This window comes from Protopterus annectens, chromosome 3.part0 (assembly GCF_019279795.1).
Source record: "Protopterus annectens isolate FY-2018-M chromosome 3.part0, PAN1.0, whole genome shotgun sequence".
NCBI classification, from domain to species: domain Eukaryota; kingdom Metazoa; phylum Chordata; order Ceratodontiformes; family Protopteridae; genus Protopterus; species Protopterus annectens.
Genome location: NC_056731.1, coordinates 49,928,829 through 49,952,454, shown reverse-complemented (window position 1 = coordinate 49,952,454; position 23,626 = coordinate 49,928,829).

Below are 23,626 nucleotides of genomic sequence, written 5' to 3'. Positions count from 1 at the left end.
GATATCTGATAGTTTGCACACTTGAGAGTAAGGGAAACTGTCACTAATACCATGTTGAAAACCACTTCTATGAATTCCAAATGCTTGAGACGGTTCTAACTGAGACTTGTTGCAATTTACGGTTCTCCCCAGATGGGAACTAGTCTGGAGTACCTGATCTCTCACTCTTATTAGTAGATGCCTGGTTGGGGTGATAAGGAGCCAGTCATGCAAGTATGGAAACGCTCGAAATCCCTGCAGTCTGAACTGAGCTGCTACCACTGTCATGCATTTGCTTAACACTCTGGGGGATGTGGTTAGGCCAAAGGGCAGCGCTCTGAACTGGCAGTGACTGGCTCCAGAAATATCTTCTGGATTGTCTGTTCATTTTTATGTGATAATCCGCATCCTGAAGGTCTACGAGCACATGCAGTTGTCCTTGCTCAAAATGGGCAGAATGGACTGAACTGTGACCATCGGAAACTTTGTGTGTCAAACCAACTTGTTCAAGTTGCCGAGTTCCAAAACTGGTCTCTAGTCCCCTATTTTCTTTGGCACTAAAGAATCTTGAGTAAGTTCCAGACTCTGGTCTGGTGGGACCTCCAGGATGACCTTTTACTAGCAGCTTTAATATTTCTAGTGTTGCTGCTTTCCTCTGACTGGGTGGAACATCTAGGAATTTGCATACTGTTGCATACTGCAGGTTGTGGAAGGGAAAAGGGAATTGTATAACCTCTGGAAATAATCCTCTGCATCCACGCATCTTTTGTGATGTCTAGCCAGGCGGCTCTGGTGCAGGAATAATCAACCCCCGATTGCCTCCAGAAGGGGACAATCGGGCCTCCTCTTAGGAGCGCTGGTAGGGTCTGTCACAGAATATCTCTAGACCCTTGGTTCTGCAAACCTCCTCTGCCACATGGGCAGCATCTTCCACTTGAGTTCCCCCCCTCTGCCCCTGGGGAACTATCTCCACATGGATTGTGGAAGGGACCATGGGACTTACTGAACCATGTCTTTCAACCATCTCATTTCACAGGATCATAAGAGGTTACTAAGCTAATGATCCTGGGGCCCTTACAAGCCTAGCCAAGAGCTTATCCAGAAAAAATAAACCTTAGTCAGCCCCTATCACCCCAGTCAATGAGGGACAAGGATGGAACCCCTGGGATAAATCTGTGGTTTACCATCCAATCATCAAGGCTGCGCTTGAAGAGGGTCAGTGAGGTACTCCGACATGTATGGGAAGTCTATTCCAGAGACGGGGCAACCTCTGGGAGACAAACTTGTCTCCCCAGCAGGTTTTGTTGATGTCACATATTAGATTTAGGCCTTTCGAGTGGGTAATGCACGAGGAGTTAGACTTACGGATATGGATCATCTCTGGTAGAGCAGGGACAGATACTGCCTTGTAGCCAAGACAGAGATCACCTCCGAGCAACCTGTACGATACTGAGTAGAATGATAGTGATTTGAGCCTGTTTGCATAGACAGGTGTTGGAGGCCATGGAGTCTCTCTGTGAGGTATTTCTGTGGCCTTTCCAGTTGATGCAGGTGTTTGGAGAGGTATATACCAAATGTGGCGTTATACTCAATTGTTGGCCTAATGAGGGAGGAGTACAGAGAGAAAGAGAGAGAGAGAGAGAATCTTTTTTCTGGATGCAATCCCTTTACTTATGAGATGAACCAAGTAAAAGGCTTTTCAGACCACTGCTGCTACATGATGGTCAAATGTGAGATTGTCGTCAACCTGAATACCCAGGTCTCTCACCACAGGTTGTGTGCTTAAGGGGTTACCGTTGATGTGGTAATCAGTAGGAGCCATGTTTTTGCTGAATGGTATAATAAATTTTTTTGCGTTTAACTCAAGGCCATGACTTTGGCACCAGTCATTTGTTGCTGAGAGACCCTCTTGAAGTGTGTTAACATCATTTGGGGAATCAGTAACAACACCCAACTTGCAGTCATCTGCAAACTTTGCCAGCCACAGGCCTTTTGTCTTTGCCTGGACCTCTGAGAAGTAGATGCTAAACAGTAGGGGTCCCAGGACAGATCCCTAGGGAACACCACTAGTGACAGGTCTGCTGTCAGAGATGGAGGCACCTATTTTGACATTGTGGGTCCTATCGGTGAGCCAGTTGGCCACCAACCTGATGAGACACGGATTTATGACAAGTTGTGTTAGCTTTTTGATGATGCCTGAATGGGGGATTGTGTTAACGGCCTCGGCCAAGTCAAAGTAAGCTGTATGTACTGCCAATCCCTCACCCAGGGCCTTGGTGACCGTCTAAAAAGATCAACCAGGTTCAACAGACAAGATATGCCCTTGACGAGTCCGAACTGGGTGGGATCAAGTGCTTGGAGATGCCTATGCCCTTGTTTATGAGATCCATAATATGTTCCATAGCTTTACAGATCAGACTTGTCAAGTTAATGGGGCAATAAGTTTCCAGGGTCTGTAATGGCACCACCTTTGCGCAGGGGAATGACAATGGCAGTTCTCCACTCTGCTGGAATAAAGCCTGTACTTAGACTGTGGTTGAATAGGGTGCTCAATGGCAAAGATAGTTCTTGCTGGAGATGGTGCAGAAAACAGTCTGGGATACTATCAGGTCCCATGGAAGCTCTGTTCTTTGCCTTGAAGAGGGCCTTTACACTTGAGCTACAGAGATGTGAGTTGCGGGACAAGTATCTAGGATGTCAAATGGGCCTTTGGGGAGGGCTACAGGGGTGAAGTTTGCACTGAGCCTATCTGCTAGCAGGTTGGCTAAGTCAACAGGGTCAGTGTAAGTGGTACCGTTAAGTACTAATTCGGAAGAAACCTGGGCTTTGCCATGGAGGTTCCAACAGAAGAAGGCTTTGTGGTTTCCCTTTGTTTCGGAGGCTAGTTTCAATTCATAATTGGCTTTAGAGGTTTTCACTAGTGATCTAATTTGTTTGTTGAGGCTGACGTGGGAGTTTTTCCAGTTAAGAATTTGTTCCTTTTTACCCCTGGACAACAGTCTCTTCTTTTTGTTGTAAAGACTGTTGATAGAGTATGTCCACCAAACAGGTTTGTTTTCTTGAGGAGCAGGTTTTAGTTCTGTTGGGTATGGCTGAGTCCATGCAGTTGTACAGGTGCTTGCATACTGCATTGGCGTACTGTTCAGCATAGTTGTCTGCATCCTCTGAGGGAGGCGGTGGTGTGAAGCTACTGATACCCTCCCTTAGGAGGTTGTAGTTATTTTTAGCCTGGTTACAGCTGAAGGGGGATTATTTGGGATAGAAACTTTGAATGAGACAGACCAATTATCTGATCTCACCAGGGAAGAACATACTATGGGGGTGGTGCAGCAGTCACGCATGTTGGTGAGAACCAAGTCCAGAATGTTATTTCCCCTTGTGTGGGAAGAAACTAGCTGGTCTAGTGCGTTAGAATTGATGAAGCCAAGGAATCGTTGGGTGAGTGTATTAGTGCAGGAATAGCTCACCTAGTCTATGGTGTGGTAGTTGAAGTTACCAAGGATCAGGGTGTTAGAGGGTACCTTGATGGTGTCAAGTAGGTCCAGGTAGGAGGGGTGGGTGTCCCGATTCATGGAGGGGGGGGTCTATAGCTGACAACAATTTGGATGGATGTCTTTCCAACTGTCAGTTGCACCTGGAGTAATTCTAGTGCATCATGCTGGCAATCTAGTCTAGAGGCATGCCTGTCCTTACTGAAGATAGACGCCACCACCTTTAGTTTTCCCAACATCATTTTGGGTCAGAATGAGGTATAGCCTGGTAAGGCAGACGTGGTCTCCCGCAACCCTGAACCAAGTTTTTGTGACTGTACAGACATAGGTTCATAGGTTCATACTAGGCTATCTGCCCGAGGGCATTTACAAGCCTAGCCCATCGTTTTGTGGCTTACGCCACCCCTTTAGTATGGGGAACTATACCCATTATTTTGCTGTGCCTCTGTCGAGCAGTGACACTGAGGTAATCCCTGGGGTATATCTGCGATCTCCCATCCATTGGTCAAGATTTATCTTGAACAAGGCCAGCGAGGTGCTCTGCCTCACATGTACCGGGATTCTGTTCCACAGCATAGGGAGTCTTTGGGTGATGAATCTATCCCTCCAGCACGTCCTATTAATAGCCGTGTCGAGGTTTAAGTCTCCCGCCCTTGTGGCTCTGATGGATCTAGATTTTTTGAGGTGAAGCATATTCATCAAATCTGGGTTTGACATGGCCTTGTATGTTAGGCAAAGGTCACCTCTGAGCAAGCGGTAAGCGACTGAATAGAGCTGGAGTTCTTTCAGTCGGGCAGCATAGGATAGATTTTTGAGACCCATCGGCATCATCCAGTGCAAGGAGAGCCTCCAGTGAGTGCATTTTCAGGTTAAAGCTCCTAGTGTTAAGCAGCATAACCTTCAATTTGCTTTTTGACAGATCTTTTATGTTGGAAGAATTGTCTTTGGTTTCAGCAAGGGAATTTCTAAGGATCCTAGTACACATGGCATTGATCACTGAAACAGACCCTCTTAGCAAACTTTCACATGAGGAAATTATAACTGTGCATCTGGTGTGTGGCAGCAGTACAATCAATCCTTGTAAGAGATCACTCACTTCTTCCCTTGCACAAACAGAGCACAGTGGAATCACCATATAAAGACAAAACTGCATGTCCCTTTCAAACAAGCTACCACGACTCAGTCAGTTACTACGAATGCCTCAGATTCTCTCTAAGAGCCCACTCAGCCAACCTCAGGCACCTGCAGCAACCACATCAACAGACAAATCAAAATCAAGGAGATAATGGCAGAGATCCTGGTACTCTGATCTTTAAAACAACCAGGAACAAAGGGTGTTACAAGCATTTGAAAACACAACAGTGATATGGTAAATAAAACAATGGGGATGCATTCTTATCCTCCTTGCAGGCTAGTTATGGAAACTTGGGAACTTCTCTGCAATCAGGCACAACTCTGAGGGGCTTCATACATCCCCAACTCAGCAGAATGCCTTTGCAGATCAGCTGAAAAAAAAACTGCAGATCCATACGAGTTTCTGGACCTCAGCTGTACATGGGGTGTACCAGAAATGGATCTTTTTGTTTCTCTGATCACAGTAGAGCTCAGTGCAAGGAGGCTGCTCCAGCGATCGCCTTCTTCAAATGGGCAGATCAGTTTCTGCATTATAATCCTCCAATTCCTTTTCTCCTCAGGATTATTCAGAAAGTAGGGCAGAAAAGCCCCAAAATTACACCAATAGCACCATTCCAGCTAAAACAGCATTGGTTCTCCAAGCTGACAGAGAAGAAACCACACATTCTGCCTTATCAGCACACACTCAGTACACATACTCAGTATGAAAGCATGAATGACCCCCTATCCCACCAGGTACCTATCCTTAAAAAAACACGCTAACGTTACAGGGAAGCTGAAGACCTAAAGCAAGAAAATCTTTCTTGGCAAAATGAAAAAGATTCTCCCTTTGACGACAAAGGATGAACAGGACACCATATTAGCAAGAGTATCACTCAAACACTTATCTGACTTTTTCCAGCAGGCTTGGCCTGTGCCTCAGTGAAGGTATACTTGCCTGTTACTTCAGCCTACCTATCCCAAGGACCCTCCTCTGGGAAGGTTACTACAAGTTACAATTCCTCAAAGTGATTCGCTCTCTAATGTCCACTAGGACAGCAGTTACTCCACTGTGGTACTTCGGCTTTGTGCTGCAGAAATTAACCCAACCAGCCTATCAAACTGGCTGCAGGTACTTGCTCATCCCCAAAGATCCTGACCTGGAAAATAATCCCTCTGCTGGCAATTTCATCATTCAGAAAGTTTTCTGAACTTCATGCCCTTATTTGAAAAGGAAGCCTTTCCAGACATTGAGTCCCACTAAGACTTTTCCTGGGATCTTTTTCTTAGAAAGTTTACTTCCATTTTGAGGGGTCTTTTGTTCTATACGATCAAAGGAAGTGGGTATAGAGGTGTAGTCTCTCTGGTATCTATGAAATTAGGTAAGAAACGCCTGCATAATTCTGCCTTTTTCCTACAGGAATTTGAAAAGTTCAGTAGAAGAGGGACCAAAAACTAGGTCCCTATGGAGACAGAGTATAGAAGCTTGGCCTTGACATCATCTGGTAGAGACTGAAGTTGAAGCCATACAAACTGGAGAATGGTTAAGAATGTGGCTGCAGCTCTAGAGGAAGTCACTGCAGCATCATAGCTGCAATTAAATGGAGTTTCTGGCTACCTATGCGACATCGTTAAGTAAAGAGACAGACTGTAACTTATGTTCAGAATCTTCAGATTCTGCCACAGACTTATTCAGATTTCCCAAAATTCAAAGTAAATACTTGCTCATTTGCGTTTGATAGTTGGGGATCTGAAAGGTAAGGTAGCATAAGTATAGACTTATTTGCCATGTCTGTCCATATCCCTACTGTCTCTATCAAATGGGTGGATAAGTGGGAAATAAAAACTGCAAAACTACATCAATTATTACATTATGTTCCTAACACAACTGTACAAACTATCACATCACTCATTCACCATTGCAGTCCTAAAATCTAAGAAGAGACTTTCACAGCTCAAGGCCCACTGGGTGGGTGTGAGAAGTGTGTGCAAACCTCAAAGGATGGCAGAAGCAAACCCTGCCCTCTCCATGTAAGCATAAATTAAGTTGTAGTGCTTATAGAAGTTATGCGAGGATACCCAGGGGGCTGCTTCAAAAATGGACAGAGTGTCTGCGTCCCTATGGAAGGCCAAGATACTGAAGTTATAAGGGAAGCTATACACTGAAAAATAACAAAGTCTTCCTTGGCAAAAATAATGTTGCTTGACAAGGCCAGAAAAAAAAATTAAAGCATTACAGTAGGCCATCTGCTTAGATAATCAGTTTGTTCACAGGCTTCCTCTGCATGCTTTTTGCAAATCTGGCAAATGGTGGCAATGACTTTCTAATTAGTTTTGCCCTGTTCAAGTATGATTCTCAGGTGCCTGTGCATTTTTACTCCCTTAATCTGAAGTTAAGATAGTGAGGTGACCGGTCTTGGTCTAAGGACAGTTCTATTAACACTTCAGGCTTGGGCTGGATCAGTGACTGGCTCTATTCTTCGGGGGGTGGGGGTGGGGGGTATTTGTACATGACATCCTGTAATTAGGAAACCCTTCTAGCAGAGGTAACCATCAAAAGTAGTCTTCTATGAAAGACAGAACTGTCTGAAAGTGTGCAAATATTAGACACAGTTGAGGTCCCACGCTGGGATTGTGTCTTTTTTGGAGAATGAACAGGCATCCTTCAAGGAATTGATCAACAGGCAGCTGTGGGCACTCGAATCCACCAAACAGATATTAGTCTTGTGTCTCTTTTAAGGTATAAAAGTCTATCTTGTTCTGTGAATGTTGTAGTTAAAACAGAAGTAGACAACCCATGCCAAAAAATTGTTCCTGACACGACACACAAAGAGAAAGTGTGTGTGAAAATCTCTCACTTTGCTAGGCAAGATTTCCTTCCTTTAGGCATCTTGGTCTCTCTCAAAATACTCAGCAGCTCCATCTCTGAAAACACATGCCTGAATGTGAAGACTGCTACAATATCTTTGAGTCACTGTCAGCCTTAAGATCTTGAGGTTTGGGTGTAGTATTTACCTTTTGTTTTGAGTTATGACCAACATGTTAAGGCAACAATTTAGGTTTTGTCCTTCCAATGTTCAGTATGAGAGACCAATGATGTTACCTTGGCCAAATAGGAGCCATAATTTTTGGCTTCTTCTCTTCCACCTTCTGTATCAATTGTGTAATCGGGTGTACTGGAGAGAAAGAACACAAAAGCAAACCTGTCAATGAAACTGAGAAGGCATCTGTTTGTTCAGGCTCATGAAGATGCCTTTTTGGTGCAGAACGTCCAGTCTGAAGAAGCAAAGTGTGCTACTGGCACACCCCATCAGGGTGTCAAGTCTAGAAATACATCTGACATCTATTTGCATGGGTCCCCTTGTATTCTGTTCTACTCAAATAATCAAGACACTCTCCAAAGATGGGATGTAATTTGTCTACAGGGTCAGACTTGCTCCTCCAGGCAATATCCCAGCATTCACTTCATATTGTACAGTAGACAGGAAAGGGTACCTTCTTGTTTGTTGGCGTACCACTTGACTGTGATACTGTTCAAGGGGATGTTCAGGGTTTGCCCACCCCACCCGGAGTTCAAGCTTGGTTTAAAAAGCTTTGAGACCTAGTATTACTGCCACCATCCCTTTGACAATGTGTCTTTTTCCTGAAATTCTTTTTCATGAACCCCAAATATTCAAGATTTCTCGCATGAGCTCCACAGGCTGTGAGTCTCCTGGACCATCTTGAAAGGTTCCCCTGAGTTCTACTGCACCTGGTATTTCCACCATTATATCTCTTTCCATACTCAACAGAAGACAGGAACTGGGTACATTAGAGACCAAGTATGCTAAAATCATATTTTCCTGGAAACAGCACCGCAGCAAACTCATATGCACTCTTGCTAAGAAGGGCCACCAGTATGCAGGAAGTCATATACCCCAGGAGTCTCAAGAATTCTCCTGCTATGACAGTATTCCAAAATGACTTGGAGGCAAACTGATGGGATGTTGTCCTAGGGAAGAAAGACACACTGTTAGTTTGTGTCTAATTATGTCGCCAAGAACAGTAAACTGAACATGCTTTGTCAGGATCACACTGGGACTTGGTACATTTAGAGACAGGCCCAGATGTTAGAAATAAGCTAGAATGAACTCAAGTGCCTTCTCAATTTCCTCTAGAAGGACTGCCTGAATCAGACCCTCATCTAAGGAAAAGTAGATTCCAATGCCTTTTATTTTGCAATGAGCAATTACTGCAGCCAGGCACATTACAAATACATAAGGAGCAATAAAGCAAGCTAAAGGTAAAGTACAGAGGTTGGTAGTATACTTCCTCCTCTTCAAATCTTAGAAACCTTATTTGCACCTGGGATCTTTTAGATCCAAGATAAGATAGGGCTGAGGGGAAAGAGGAGGAAGTCCATGTAGGTTTAATCTTTTCCGAATGTTGACACTGAAGTATTTGTTTATCCTTGGCAAATCTAGAATTGGTCTTCCAAGTGCCTTCTTTTCATGGGACTAGAACAAGACCAGGGTAAGATTCTGTCCCCTCTTCCCCTATGGTACTCTTTCTGCAGACCATCTAAAAGTCCTCTAAAACAACAGGGTCAACTAAGACGGTTTTAAGAGAACTGTACCAATCCCTGAGAATTTGGGTCTACTTAGGAAATGAAGTTGATCTCCTTGTTTCAGAATGGTGAGGATCTGCTGGCCCTGGGAGATGGCGTCCCACACCTTCAGAGAGGGCCAATGTACACCATTTTCTTACGAGTTGACAAAAGGTTTAAGGAGTGGAGATGGAAGGATGAGGCCTTAGGAGTCACAGGTGGTCACTATGTGCCATTGTATATACAACCCCACACTTGCCTCTTTGTTCTACCTACCACTTTATAATGCAGTGTACTCTTTCCCTTATGAGATATGTTTTTTTTTTGGGGGGGGGTGTAAAGAGGCTAACCTTTAGAAGGGTGATTTATGCTAGATTTTGGAGACTAGTAAAGAAAAATGTTTTACAGTTTGAATGGTTTACTCTCTTCCCTCATCTCCTAAAAAAAAACTTTCAGATGGAGGTCCAAAGAGGAGATCCTTCACCCATAGCACATTCAGGAAACTCAGCCAGGCATGTCCTGTAATCAACTTCAGTAGCTTCTAACATGCATGATATATCCAGTACATGGCAGCCACATTTTACAAAGTTCTAGGCAAACTGAGCACAGATACTGCCAAGATCAAGGACAGCTCCTTTCACTTCCTTGTCCTTGAGCACCCATGCCTAAGACCAACTAAAACGGACTCTAAACTTCAGCATATGAATATGGCAGTTGAAGGCCATGAAGCCAAAGTAGCAGAGGTGTAGGTCTTTTTCCAAAAAGTGGTCGAGTACCCTGCTCTCCCTACAGATCCAAAGGATCATAAGCATTTACTAGATTATGGAGGATTTTAAGAAGCAGAACAAGGGTAGTCCAAAAACGACACACCAGCACGTAGTACAGGAAAAAAACACTAATTTAGCACTTTCGTCAAAAACTAGACCATCAGAATACCATGCATCTAACAAATCAAGTTTAAATACTCTCCCCTCCCCAGCAGTAATCAAACAATTAAATGACATAATTTCCCCTTGTGAAAAATAATCAACATTTGCATATACAATTTAAACAGTGCAATAAAAGGTTGCAGTAAAAAAGTTTAAATATCAAGCCTTTTAAAACATTAGAAACTACAATATTAAAACAATTATGTTCCAGCATTCTTTATATAAAATACCATGATTTAAGCTTCAACAATGAACTTACAGTTTATTCCAGTTAATAAAGGAAATTATGTAATTTAACTGTTTGATTACGATGAAGTCTAGTTTTTGACGAAAGGTCTTCTATAGCTCAAGAGCTGTTTACTGGCTTGAGGCTACCCCTTATCCTAGAATGCCCAGCATCAGCTACCCAGATCTCATTTGTGATAGTGCACACTAGACATAAGTAGAGTAACCAGATACCTAAAAACTGGTTGTCAAATACACCTAACAAGGAAAGAGTCATAAATTACCTGGCATGTGAAGTAATAAAAGATACTCAGCCAGTGAAAACAAAAAGGAACTCCTCTCAATCCTCTAGAAAGGTGTAAGGAGGGAGGGACGCAAGAAGGAAGGCGAGATGAAGACAACTAACATGGAACGTTATGGTAGGTACATAACTTCTTTATGTTAAGTTGTCCATCTCACCTTCATTCTTGCTGTTTGGGACAGCGTCCCTAGCACGTAAAATCCTGGGTGGCTCATTGGAAAAGACTCTTCAGAACAGTAGAACTAAAGGAAGCTCTGCTCCGGGAGACCATATCCACCTTGTAATTTATTTAATTTATTTATATCCAGTTTGATAACCGGGGTGGTCCACTGGGCTCAAGGAGCCTGTTTTCAGTGGAGGCCCGGGGAGAAAAGCTCCAAAATTACAAAGATACAATAAAAATATGATAAAAAGTACAATAAAATGCAGTTATGAATAATCCTAGTATTATATAATATTTTAAACAAAATTGTAAGATGAAACAGTGAGATGTAGCAAAACGATGTAGTGCAGTAAGTGAAGTATAAGGATAGTTCATACGGAACATGCTTGGTAATGAAGATGGGTAGTGTAAAGTATGTAGAGTAGTAAGAATAAATACCTACAGTGGAGGAAGGAGAGAGAGACAGTTGAGTAGTGAAGCAAGAGGCAATTGTTTATTAGAAAGAAGTAATGAGAGATAAAAGTGTGAGGGTTTGCCCAAGTGGCAGCTGCACGGATTGAGTCTATGGGCAACCTAGACTGAAAGGCTACAGAGGTGGCTAATGCTCTAGTGGAATGATCATTTGGTTTAGCTGGTAGCTCTATTTCATAACTGATAAATAAAGACAATAGTATCAGATAACCATCTGGATAAGGTCACCTTAGAAACTGGAAGGCCTTGTTTGCTGAAAGCATAAGAAAGAAATAACTGGTCTGACTTTCTTAGCTCCTTAGTTCTATGGAGGTAAAAACGCAATTGTCTGTGCACATCCAATTGGTGGATCTTGTATTCTGCCTTGTTGCTGTGATTAAGAAAAAAAAATGGGAGATCTACGGATTGAGTTAAATTATCTGAGCAGACTTTAGGAATAAAGGATGGACTGGTCCACAGAGAAACTCTGTCCTTGTGAAATACCAGGTAAGGCGGACGAACACATATTGTTTGAAGTTCTGAGATACGTCTAGCTGAAGTGACAGCAACCAGAAAAAGTGTCTTCCAAGAAAAAAATTTTAAGGAACATGATGCTGCCGGTTCAAAGGGAGGCAAAATTAAGGAAGCTAAAACTAAACTGTGATCCCAAGGAGGAGGAGGATCTCTAACTGGGAGTCTAAGAAGAGATGTTCCTCTCATAAAGGCCTTGCAGAGCTTATGAGACATTATGCTAGAATTAAACATACTGATATGAAAATTAGAAATGGCAGCTAGCTGTACTCTAATGGTAGTGGAAGCCACACCAGACTGAAAGAGTTATGCAAGAAATTCAAGAATTTCATGGACTGGGGATGAGAAAGGATCCAAATTTCTAGATTCTGCCCAGTAAGAAAACCGTTTCCATTTACTAGAATATGTTTTCCTCGTAGTAGACTTATGTGAGGAAATAAGAAGTTATGTACCTACCATAACGTTCCATGTTAGTTGTCTTCTCTCGCCTTCTTTCTTGCTTGATGGGTTCAGAGCTGATCCTCGGCTCCGACTCGGCACTTGCTCAGCTCGAGAGTCACTTTTACCAGCTCGAGGCAGCCCCATATCCCATGATGCAAGGCGGTAAGTACCCAGATCTCGTTTGATGACAAATGGCAATAGCACCAAGCATAAATACTTCCCAAAGGAAGAAAGAAAGAAAGCCTACAGGATGAAAGAAGGACCAGTTCTGAATGGTCTTCAGCATAACAATCTCTTGTAGAAAGGTCTGCCCAGGCCTGGGGGAAGGAGGGAGGGTCGCAACAAAGAAGGCGAGAGAAGACAACTAACATGGAACGTTATGGTAGGTACATAACTTCTTAATGTTAAGTTGTCAATCTCGCCTTCATTCTTGCTTGAGGGGACCGCGTCCCTAGCACCTCTATCCTGGGTGGCTCAATGGAACAGACTCTTGAGGACTATAGAGCCAAAACTGGCTCTGTCCCTGGAGGCCAAGTCCAATTTGTAATGGGAAACAAAGGTATGAGGAGTGGCCCAAGTGGCCGCTGCACAAATAGTGTCTAAAGGAAGTCTAGCTTGAAAGGCTGTAGAAGTAGCTAAGCTTCTAGTTGAATGTGCTTTAGGTTTTGAGCACAGCTGTTTTCCCCTGAGCTGATAAATTTCAGAGATGACAGAAGAAAGCCATCTATATAAGGTAACTTTAGAGACAGGAAGGCCTTTCTTGTTATCAGCATAGGAAACAAAGAGTTGATCGGATTTCCTAAATTGTTTAGTTCTGTCCAAATAATACCTGAGTTGGCGATGGACATCAAGATAATGTAGTTTTTGTTCCGATCTGTTTGAATAGTTTGGAAAAAATACAGGGAGATCAATGGATTGATTCAAATTAGTCTTTGAGGCGACCTTAGGCAAAAAGGTCGGATTAGTTCTCAATAATACTCTGTCTTTGTGAAAGACCAAATAGGGGGGGTCAAACCGATAGAGCATGAAGTTCAGACACCCTCCTGGCAGAAGTAATACCTACTAGGAATAAGGTTTTCCATGAAAGAAATTTCAGGGAGCAAGAAGCAGCTGGCTCGAAGGGGGGAAGAATCAAGGATGTCAGCACGAAATTTAGATCCCATTGAGGGGGAGGACTCCTGACTGGAGGTTTCAGGAGGAAAATTCCTTTTAAGAAGGCTCTACAAAGCCTGTGGGACATAATATTGTGATCTGCGAACCCGACATGAAAGTTCGAGATAGCAGCCAATTGAACTCTAACTGTGGAAGAAGAGGATCCTGCATGAAAAATCTCCGCTAAGAAATCCAAAACTGCCTGAACTGGAGCAGTGAAGGGATCAATATTTTTGGCTTTAGCCCAATAAGAGAATCGTTTCCATTTGCTTGTATAAATCCTCCTGGTAGAGGATTTTAAGAAAGCTACTAGAATGTCTCTAACGGGGTTAGAGATCAAAGGAAGCCTGGCTAAGGAAGGAAGTGGAGCAACCATGCTGTGAGGTTGAGAGAAGGTATAGACCGGTGCAGCCGGATTGGTGAATCAGAAGATCTGGCACTGGGTCCAGACGCCACGGCTGCACCAAAAGGTGACGATGGAGGAACGGGAACCAAATTTGTCGAGGCCAATAAGGAGCAATGAGAATCATTTTGGCTCTCAAAACGGTTGCTTTCTGGATAACTTGAGGGATCAGAGGAAATGGAGGAAAAGCATAAAGAAGTCCCTGGGGCCAATCCTGGGTCAGAGCGTCTCTGGGGGGATGGCCTGGTAGAGGGAAGAGAGAGAAGAAGTCTGGGCATTTGCTGGTTGGGGAGTAGCAAAAAGATCGCAACACGGGCGACCCCATTCCAGAAAAATCTCTTCCACTATAGATTGCTTGAGAGACCACTCGTGAGGCATGAGAATAGCTCTGCTCAATCTGTCCGCTAAAATGTTGGTTTTCCCAGGGATGTGCGTTGCTACCAGAAACCGATGAGAGGAGATCGCCCATTGCCAAAGTCTGAGCGCTTCTCGACACAAGGGGTAGGACTTGGTTCCGCCCTGTTTGTTGATATACCAAACTACAGACATGTTGTCTGTGTGGACTGCAATTGTCCCTACGGGAAGAAAGTCGTTGAGGGCTTGCAACGTTAAAAGCACTGCTCTCATCTCCAGGACATTTATGTGCAGGTGGTACTCGAACGGTTGCCACGTCCCATGAACCATCCTGCCCTGATAATGACCCCCCCACCCGATCAGGGAGGCATCCGTGGTGACAGTGGCTACCGGGATGGGGTACAAAGTGTCTGCCTTGGTGAATCTGGGGAGATGTGATCCACCAAGCAAGATGATTTTGCAAATCTGTGTCACCAGAATTTGGTGACGCATTGGAAGTTGTTGGTAAGACCACTGAGTGAACAACATCCACTGAAGAAGGCGCATGTAGAAGCGAGCCAGGGAAGAAGAGTAATGGCCGCAGCCATGAGGCCTAATACCTTTAGAACCATTCTGGCCTGTACTTTCTTGTTGGCTAGAATGATCCTGACATGACTTTGAATGTCTGAAACTCTTTGATCTGTAAGGGTAGCTGACATCCGAACAGTGTTTAAGTTTGCGCCTATGAAAGTAATAGACTGGCAGGGCGATAAGGATGACTTTTCAAGTTGATCGAGATGCCCAAATGAGAACAAAGATTTATTGTGTAATCCCTGGCTTGAACAAGCTGATGCCTGGTGGTGGCTGAAAGGAGCCAGTCGTCGAGATACGGAAACACCTGGAATCCTTGACGTCTCAGGTGAGCCGTGACCACTGCCATGCATTTGGTGAACACTCTGGGGGCTGTAGTGAGACCAAAGGGCAGGGCTCTGAACTGGAAATGACTGGACCCCAGCCGAAAGCGGAGAAATCTCCTGGAGCGTCTGTGAATTTTTATGTGATAGTACGCATCCTGAAGATCTATTGAGCACATCCAGTTGTCCTTCTGTAAGAAGGGCAGAATTGACTGAAGAGTGACCATTCGGAATCTTGTCTTCCTCACAGACTTGAGTCTGCTGAGATCCAATATTGGTCTCCAGTCTCCCATCTTTCTGGGGACCAAAAAGAACCTTGAGTAGATTCCGGGCTCTGAATGGTCTGTTGTAACTGGCTGAATGGCTCTTTTTTGCAGTAGTTTTAAGACTTCTAACTCTGCAATTTCCCTTAGACCGGGTGGTACATCTGGAAGGGAATTTGAGGGATAGAAAGGACTTTCCTCGAAAGGAATTATGTAACCCTCGGATATGATTGACTGTACCCATCTGTCTTGAGTGAGGGAATGCCAGGCTTCTGGGTACAGCGATAGTCTTCCCCCGACTGCCTCCAAGGAGGGACAGCCGGGCAACATCTCAGGGATGCTGAAAGGGCTTGTCAGAGAGAGACTCTCTGTTTCCCTGGTTTTGTGGACCCCCTCTGCCTCTAGAGCGGCATCTGTTGTTGTTACCCCCTCTGCCTCTAGGGGTAAACTGACCACGTGAATCCGGCGTGACTCCTTGGGATTTGTGGAACCACATTTTGCCACCCTTCTGTCCTTTGGGGTAAGGTCTAGAAGGGTGGAAAACGGACTCCTACGGCAGAAAGAGTTTTGCCGTCCTGCTCACACCTGGTCAATGTTTCCTTCACTTGAGGGCCAAACAAAGCTGACCCATCAAAGGGAGAGTTTGTGAAGGACGCCTTAAAGGGATCTGCAAAATTACATAGCCGCATCCAGGCTTGGCGTCTAAGAGCCACACCTGTACCTGCGGCCCTACTCGCTCCATCAGCAGCATATGATATTAGCCGCATGGAGGAGTTTGCAATGGAGGTAAGGGTTCCTAGCTGCGAAGCATTTTTTTCCTGAGCCCAAGCAGCTGTAGGATCCTGCACTTCACCTAGCTCCTTAAGGATATCCCTTTGGAGTCTGGTGAAGTGACATAGGTAGTTCAGCGAACGCATAGCAAAGGTCGCTGAAGAAAACATCCGCTTACCATACCTATCCATGGTCCTAGAGTCCTTTTTAGGAGGATGGACAGGTACGGAAGGATCTGCAAGTTCCTTCTTGGTGGCAGCCGCCACCACCATGGCATCAGCGGGGACACCTTTTGTGAGGAATTGCTTGTCCGACGGGGCAGTAATAAATTTAGAAGGCCTCCTAGGGACTGGCTCTACAGAGTCAGGAGCAGCCCACGCCTCGGGCAATAACCTGCATAAGGGGGTCGAAGGCGGAGACACCCAGGAGGTGGAGGGCCGAGATCCAAACGCCTCCAGGTATACTGACTCATCCTCAGAGGGATTATTGGTGGGCCAGTTTCCCCTCTGTCTAAGGAGTTCTAGGATGTCTGAGAAGGAGACATCATCAGAGGGGGATCTTGGGGATCCTTCTGACTCATCTAAGTCAGTATCTGAAGTGATAGACTCGGGGGAGTCTACGTGTTTCCTCTTACAAGTCCTCTTCCGCGGAGGATCTCTCGACAAATCAGGAGAATCCTCGGAAGAGGGGGATATTCCCAGTGGGGAAACCTGAGGCGGAGGATCTCTGGGTCCTGTAGCAAGAGAAGTGGCAGAGATGTCAACAGGCACTATAGAGGGAGGAGCTAAGGGAACAGACTGCTGGCTGAGACCAGTGGCCAGCACACTCTTCATCACCTCAAGGCTCCCTCCCAGGAGGTCCGAGAGAACCCGCTCAAGAACTAGGAACTCCAGGGCCCACCGAAGGGAAGGCTCCGAGGCAGATGTCGGAGCCGAGCTCACCAAGGCCGAGGCTCCAAGGGGAAGAGCGGCTCGGACAAGGGTCCGATGCCACTCACCCCTCGGAGGAGACCAGGAAGCCCGCCACCGAATCCCTCTAAGGAAGGTCTCAAGAGGAGATAAGAGTAGAGGCTGAAGGAACAGAAGGGGTATCTGTCCCTCAGCCGTAGCAGTAACCATTCGAAGACTCCAACTCCAAACTCTGGGGTAGAGTCAAGGAGGAACTGCAATGGGGTGTGGACCAATAGTCGCCTGCTGAGACGGACTATGTAGCATTTGGGCCAGTGCCTGTGACTTAAGTAATCTACTGACCACTCTCTAAATCATGGTCAGAAAGCCTGGATGACCTTGAAGATCGGCTCCGATGGCTCCGTTCGAGAGGAGAGGCGGCGAGCCGAAGTATCGGCTCCAAGGAAGGGACCTAGACCTCTTCCTCGAAGGAGCCATCGGAGCCGATGAAACCACAGAAACTGTCGGAGCCGACAACTTATCGGCGCCGACAGGTAGCTGATGCATCGGCTCCAGCCGGAGCCGATACAGCCACAAAGTAACGGTGTCGGAGCCTATCGGAGCCGACACCGATGCCTGAGCCACATGGTGGTCGGAACCGATCGGAGCCGACACGGTGGTCGAACCAGAATTGGCACCGATAGCCATCGGTGCCGAAGGTTTATGTAAAGTACAGTCGGCTCCAGCCGAGCGATCTCGACTCTGAAAGAGTCGGAGCCGAGGCCACAGGCTTGGACACAGAAGCCTGGGCCTTGGAAGACTTTGAAGTCTTAGATGGAGCCGACTTAGCCGGGAGCCCTCCGGCTTAAGAAGGCCCCTCAAAATTAATTTATTTCTTCTTTCCTGCAGGACTCTCTGGCTGAAAGAGTGACAAATAGCACAGGAGTCCTGCAGGTGAAGAGGCCCCAGGCAGTAAGGCAAGAAGTGTGACCGTCTGTCAGAGACATCTTCTGACAGCACGAGTCACACTTCTTAAAGCCTGAGACCCTTTCCTTAGACATAGTGAATCACACACACACAACACTAGTCCAAGAAATTAAATTATATAAAACTATCAATAACAGACACACACACCCTAACAAGGGGGGGATGGGATGGGAGAAAGTCTGACTAGAAATTTTTAAGGAGTCAGGGAAAATCTTGTCAGAAAAGGACTAAAACTGTATTAAAAATAATTATCTAAAGTTTTTTCTGAAGAAAGGGGCAAAAGTAGTAATATAACAATCACTTACCAGGAGCTGGTAAAAGGAGGACCTCATCAGCGAAGCGGCAAACGAGATCTGGGTACTTACCGCCTTGCATCATGGGATATGGGGCTGCCTCGAGCTGGTAAAAGTGACTCTCGAGCTTAGCAAGTGCCGAGTCGGAGCCGAGGATCGGCTCCGAACCCATCAAGCAAGAATGAAGGTGAGATTGACAACTTAACATCAATAATATCACGGACTGCTGGGGAGATATTGGAAAGCCTGGCTAAGTTTGGAAGTGGAGTAACCAAGCTGTGAGCTGGAGAGTTTGAAGGGATTGGTGCAACCCGCCTGATTGATGAATCAGAAGATCTGGAACCGGGTCCAGAATCCACGGATGATCGAGAAGGTGGAGGTGCAGGAACGGGAACCATATCTGTCGAAGCCAATAGGGGGCAATGAGGACCATTTTGCAACCCAACGATTTTGCTTTGTGTATGAGTCTTGGTATTAGGGGAAAAGTGTAAAGGAGTCCCTGAGGCCAATCATGGAATAGAGCATCTCTGGGTATATGACCTGGAAGAGGAAAGTAGGGAGAAGTAGCTGATGCATTTGATGTTGAGAGGAGTGGCAAATAGGTCGCAGCAAGGCTGTCCCCATTTGCGGAAGATAAGATCCGCAACTTCCTGATTCAGAGACCATTCGTGAGGCATGAGGATAGCTCTGCTGAGCCTGTCTACTAAGACATTGGATTTCCCAGGGATGTGTGTTGCTATCAGAAAACGTTGGGAGGAAATCGCCTATTGCCACAGTCTGAGTGCTTCTCGACACAAGGGGTAAGACCTGGTCCCGCCCTGTTTGTTGATGTACCACACCACTTACATGTTGTCCGTTTGGATTGCAATGGTCCTGGAAGGAAGAGAGTCTTGAAGGGCTTGCAACGTTAGGAGCACCGCTCTCATTTCTAAGACATTGACATGCAGATGGTACTCGTGAGGTTACCAAGTGCCTTGGACTGTCCTGCCTAGATAATGCCCCCCCACCCTATCAGGGAGGCGTCCGTGGTCACTGTGGCTACTGGAGGGGGTTGTATGAAAGGTCTGCCCTGAATTACTAGTGAGGAGACCATCCACCAAGAGAGGTGACTTTTGCATGTTTCTTTAATCAGGATCATGCGAGATATGGGTAATTCCTGGAAAGACCACTGCGTGAAAAGAAGCCACTGAAGGATTCTCATGTGGAAACGCGCTAATGGGACAAGAAGAATGGCAGCTGCCATGGAGCCTAGAGCTTGGAGGACATATCTGACTTGAATCCTTTTGCTCTGCATTAGAATTAACACCTGTTGACGAATAGTGGAAACTCTTTCCTGTGGTAAGCTTACAAACATTTCTTTTGTGTTTAATTCTGCTCCTATGAACGTGACAGACTGACAGGGCAACAAGGCAGATTTTTCGAAATTTACTGTAATGCCTAGTTGAGTGCATGATGTGATTGTATAATCCCGTGCCTCTAAGAGTTGATGCCTGGTGGTAGCAGTCAGAAGCCAGTCATCTAGATAGGGAAACACTTGGAATCCTTGATGCCTCAGGTGAGCCGTGACTACTGCCATACACTTGGTGAACACCTGGGAGGTTGAAGTGAGACCAAAGGGCAGAGCTCTGAACTGGTAATGACTGGCCCCTACCCGGAAGCGAAGAAATCTCCTGGTGCGTCTGTCCATCTTGATATGGTAGTATGCGATCTATTGAGCACATCCAATTGTCTTGACCCAGAAAAGGGAAAATGGACTGCAGTGTCACCATCCAGAACTTTTCTTTTTGTACAGATTTGTTCAATCTGCTGAGATCCAGCATTGGTCTCCAGTCTCCTGTCTTTTTTGGTATTAAAAAGAATCTTGAGTAAGTTCCGGATCCTAGTTGGCCTGTGGGGACTTCTTGAATGGCTCTTTTTTCTAGCAGTCTTGAAACTTCTGTGACTGCTTAATCCCTTAGATTGGGTGGGACATCTGGGATGGGCTTTTTTGATTCTATGGGGGATTGATGGAAGTGAATTTTGTAACCTCTGGATATAATGGATAGTACACCCATGTGTCTCTTGTTATATTTTGCCAGGCTTTTGGGTACAGCAAAAGTCTTCCCTCGACTGCCTCCAGAGGTGAGCAGTCGGGCAACCCTTCAGGGATGCTGGAAGGACTTTGCAGAGAAGGTTTCTCTGTCACCCTGGTTTTGCGGTCCTCCTCTGCCACGACGGCGGTGTCTGTTGTTGTTTCCCCCTCTGCCCCTGGGGGAAAAATCACCACGTGTGTCAGGCAAGGGTCCCTGGGATTTTCGGAACCACATCTTTCTGCTCTTCTGACCCTTGAGTTAAGGTCTGGAAGGGGTGGAAAAACGGACTCCCATGGCAGAGAGAGTATTGCCTTCCTGCTCACACCTGGTCAACGTGTCTTTCACCTGAGGCCCACAGAGAAAGGAGCCATCAAAGGGAGTATTGGTGAAGGACGCTCAAAAGGGTTCTGGAAAGTGACACAGCCACATCCAAGCATGTCTCCTGAGAGCCACACCTGTCCCTGCAGCTCTGCTCGTTCCATCGGCTGCATAGGAAATTAGCCTCATGCAGGAGTTGACTATGGAATTAAGAGTCGCAAGCTGAGAAGCTACTTTGGCTGGTACTCCCTCAGCTGTATGATCTTGAAAGGTAACTCCAAGCTCTTTCAGGAGATCCCTTTGAAGACGTGTAAAATGGCATAGATAGTTCAGGGACCTCATTGAAAAGGTCGCTGAAGCAAACATTCGCTTTCCTTATCTGTCCATCGTCCAAGACTCTGTTTTGAGGATGAATAGATGAAGAGGTTTCTGCTAACTTTTTCTTGGTGACTGCTGTACCACCATGGCATCAACGGGCACACCTTTGGAGAGGAATTGTTTGCCCTGGGGGGCTGTAATAAATTTGTTTGGTCTCCTCGGGGTAGGTTCCACAGAATCTGGAGTTGACCAAGCCTTTCGAGCCACTACAGACATGAGTGGATCGAAAGGAGGAGATACCCATGAGGTGAAAGGTCGGGAACCGAATGCATCCAGGTATACAGACTCGTCCTCGGTAGGGGCTGGGGAAGTCCAGTCCCTCCTCTAGCTAAGCATTTCAAGGATGTCTGGAAAGGAAACATCTTCAGAGGGGGACCCTTCCGATTCATCCATGTCTGTATCTGAGGTGACAGACTCAGGGGAGTCTATGCGCTTCCTCTTGCACTTCTTTCAGGCAGGCTCTTCTGAGTGTTCAGGGGAGGCTTCGGAAGAAGGATCACCCAATGTGGTGTCCTGGAGCATAGGTTCCCTACACTTGGGGTCTGGAGGAGGAGTACAGGTTGGAACAGACACCAGGGGGGAGCCGATGGAGCTGACAGTAGAGCTGTTTCGGGGGACAGCACACTCCGCATGACCTCGAAGGCATCCTGACCTCTAGGCAAAGAAAGCTCTGGCTCCAAAGAAACAGGAGTCCTTCTCCACATCGAGGGTGACGGCTCCGAGGCCGATGTTGGAGCCGAGCTCACCTGCGTTGAAGCTCCGAGAGAGAGAACGGAGTCGGACAAGGGTCTGATGCCACTCCCCCAATCGGAGCAGACGAGAGAGCCCCGGCGCCCAGATCCCTTGATAGAAGGTACAATCAAGGTAATCGGAGCAGATGTCAGAACCGAAGGAGAGATGATGATTGGCGCCGACGGTTCTACTACCTGCGAATCCATGGCCTCTGACTCTGAGCTAAATGCAGTCGGAGGAGGAACAGAAATAGAGGTGGTTGGAGCCGATACCTGTTGAGGTGGACTGGACAGTAATTTTGCCAGTGCCTGTGATTTAAGCAACCTACTTACTACTCTCTCTTCACATCATGATCCGATAATCTAGAGGACCGAGAGGAGTGGGAAGAATGATGGTTACATTCATTCTGTAACAAGGGTGACTGAGGTGCCGAGTGGATTGACTCCAAGGACGGAGACCTCAGTCACTTATGGCTCCGAGACGGCTCCGAAATAGCAGATGGAGCAGACTGAGGAGTTGCCTTGCCATACTTGGTTGGTCCAATAAAGGAGTCTGCTCCGAAGGTCGAGCCGACGGCTTGACAGACTTGGGGGATTTCGCTGGCTGAGTACTTTTAGCCGGAGAATCCTGAGGCTTCAATAACCCCCGAAGGATTAACTTGTTTTTGCGCTCCTGCAGGACCCTTGGACTAAAAGCGTGACAAATAGAACAGGAGTCCTGCAGGTGAACAGCACCCAAACAATATACACAACTAGTGTGCCCATCTGTCAAGAGACATTTTCTGACAGCATGAGTCACACTTTTTGAAGCCAGATACCTTGGTATCTTTAGACATTTTCCTAACAAAAACCACAACAGCAATAAGAAAATGCTATACTGCAAAAACTAAGAAACAAACAGTTTTTTTTTTTTTTTTTTTTTTTACAGTTAAGGAACAGTAAGGAGAGCCTCTAATTTAAACGGCTATCCTGGGGGGGGGGGACTCTACAATTGAAACAAGTTCATGGGGAAAAAGAAGGCCCGCGGGTTATGGAGCGACGGCCAACAAAGCTACAACACACATGAAAGTGGTAATATATCTAAACAAAAACTTGCCAAAAAAACTAGACAAATTTTTTAAGAATAAACAGCAAATATAATAATAGAAAACTATACTAAGCCTGAGCCAGTAACGAAGCAACCTCGCAGCTGAAGTGGCAAACGAGATCTGGGTAGCTGACACTGGGCATTCTGGGATAAGGGGTAGCCTCGAGCCAGTAAACAGCTCTCAAGCTATAGAAGATAGCCAAGTCGGAGCAGAGGATCGGCTCCGAACCCAAACAGCAAGAACGAAGGCGAGATGGACAACTTAACATCTTAATGTTCTCTTGGAGTTTAAGATGACACTAAGTTTACATACATCAGCCATAAGCCCTTAACATTTACTTTGACCTCCAAAACTAAAAAATAAATGCCAAAGAGGAGTGGGGGCCCAAGAACTAAACCCTGGGATACACTGCGAATGCGAGGTCTTAAAAGAGGTACAGCTGCTCTCACCTTGACTTCTTGGGTTCTATTTCTATGCCAATTTGCTATCCAAGGAGTTACACAAGGATTTGATTTACACTTAGCTCTGAGAGTTTATCTATGATACCAGAGTGCAGGATGGTGTTAAACACCTTTCAAGGTCTAGACATACACCGTACACAGATCGATCCTCTTTCACTGCTTCAGTGTTCCTCTCAAAGTCAACCAGGTTAAGTAGGCAGGATCTATCCTTGGTGGATCTGAACTCACTTGAGTTGAGAGTCTGTAGTTACCTATGACCTTCTTAATTAATTCCATGGTGATCCTTTCCATAGCCTCAAAGATGGTCAGACTTATGGGTCTATAATTATCAGGGTTCACTGATGCCCCAACCTTTGTACAAGGGAAT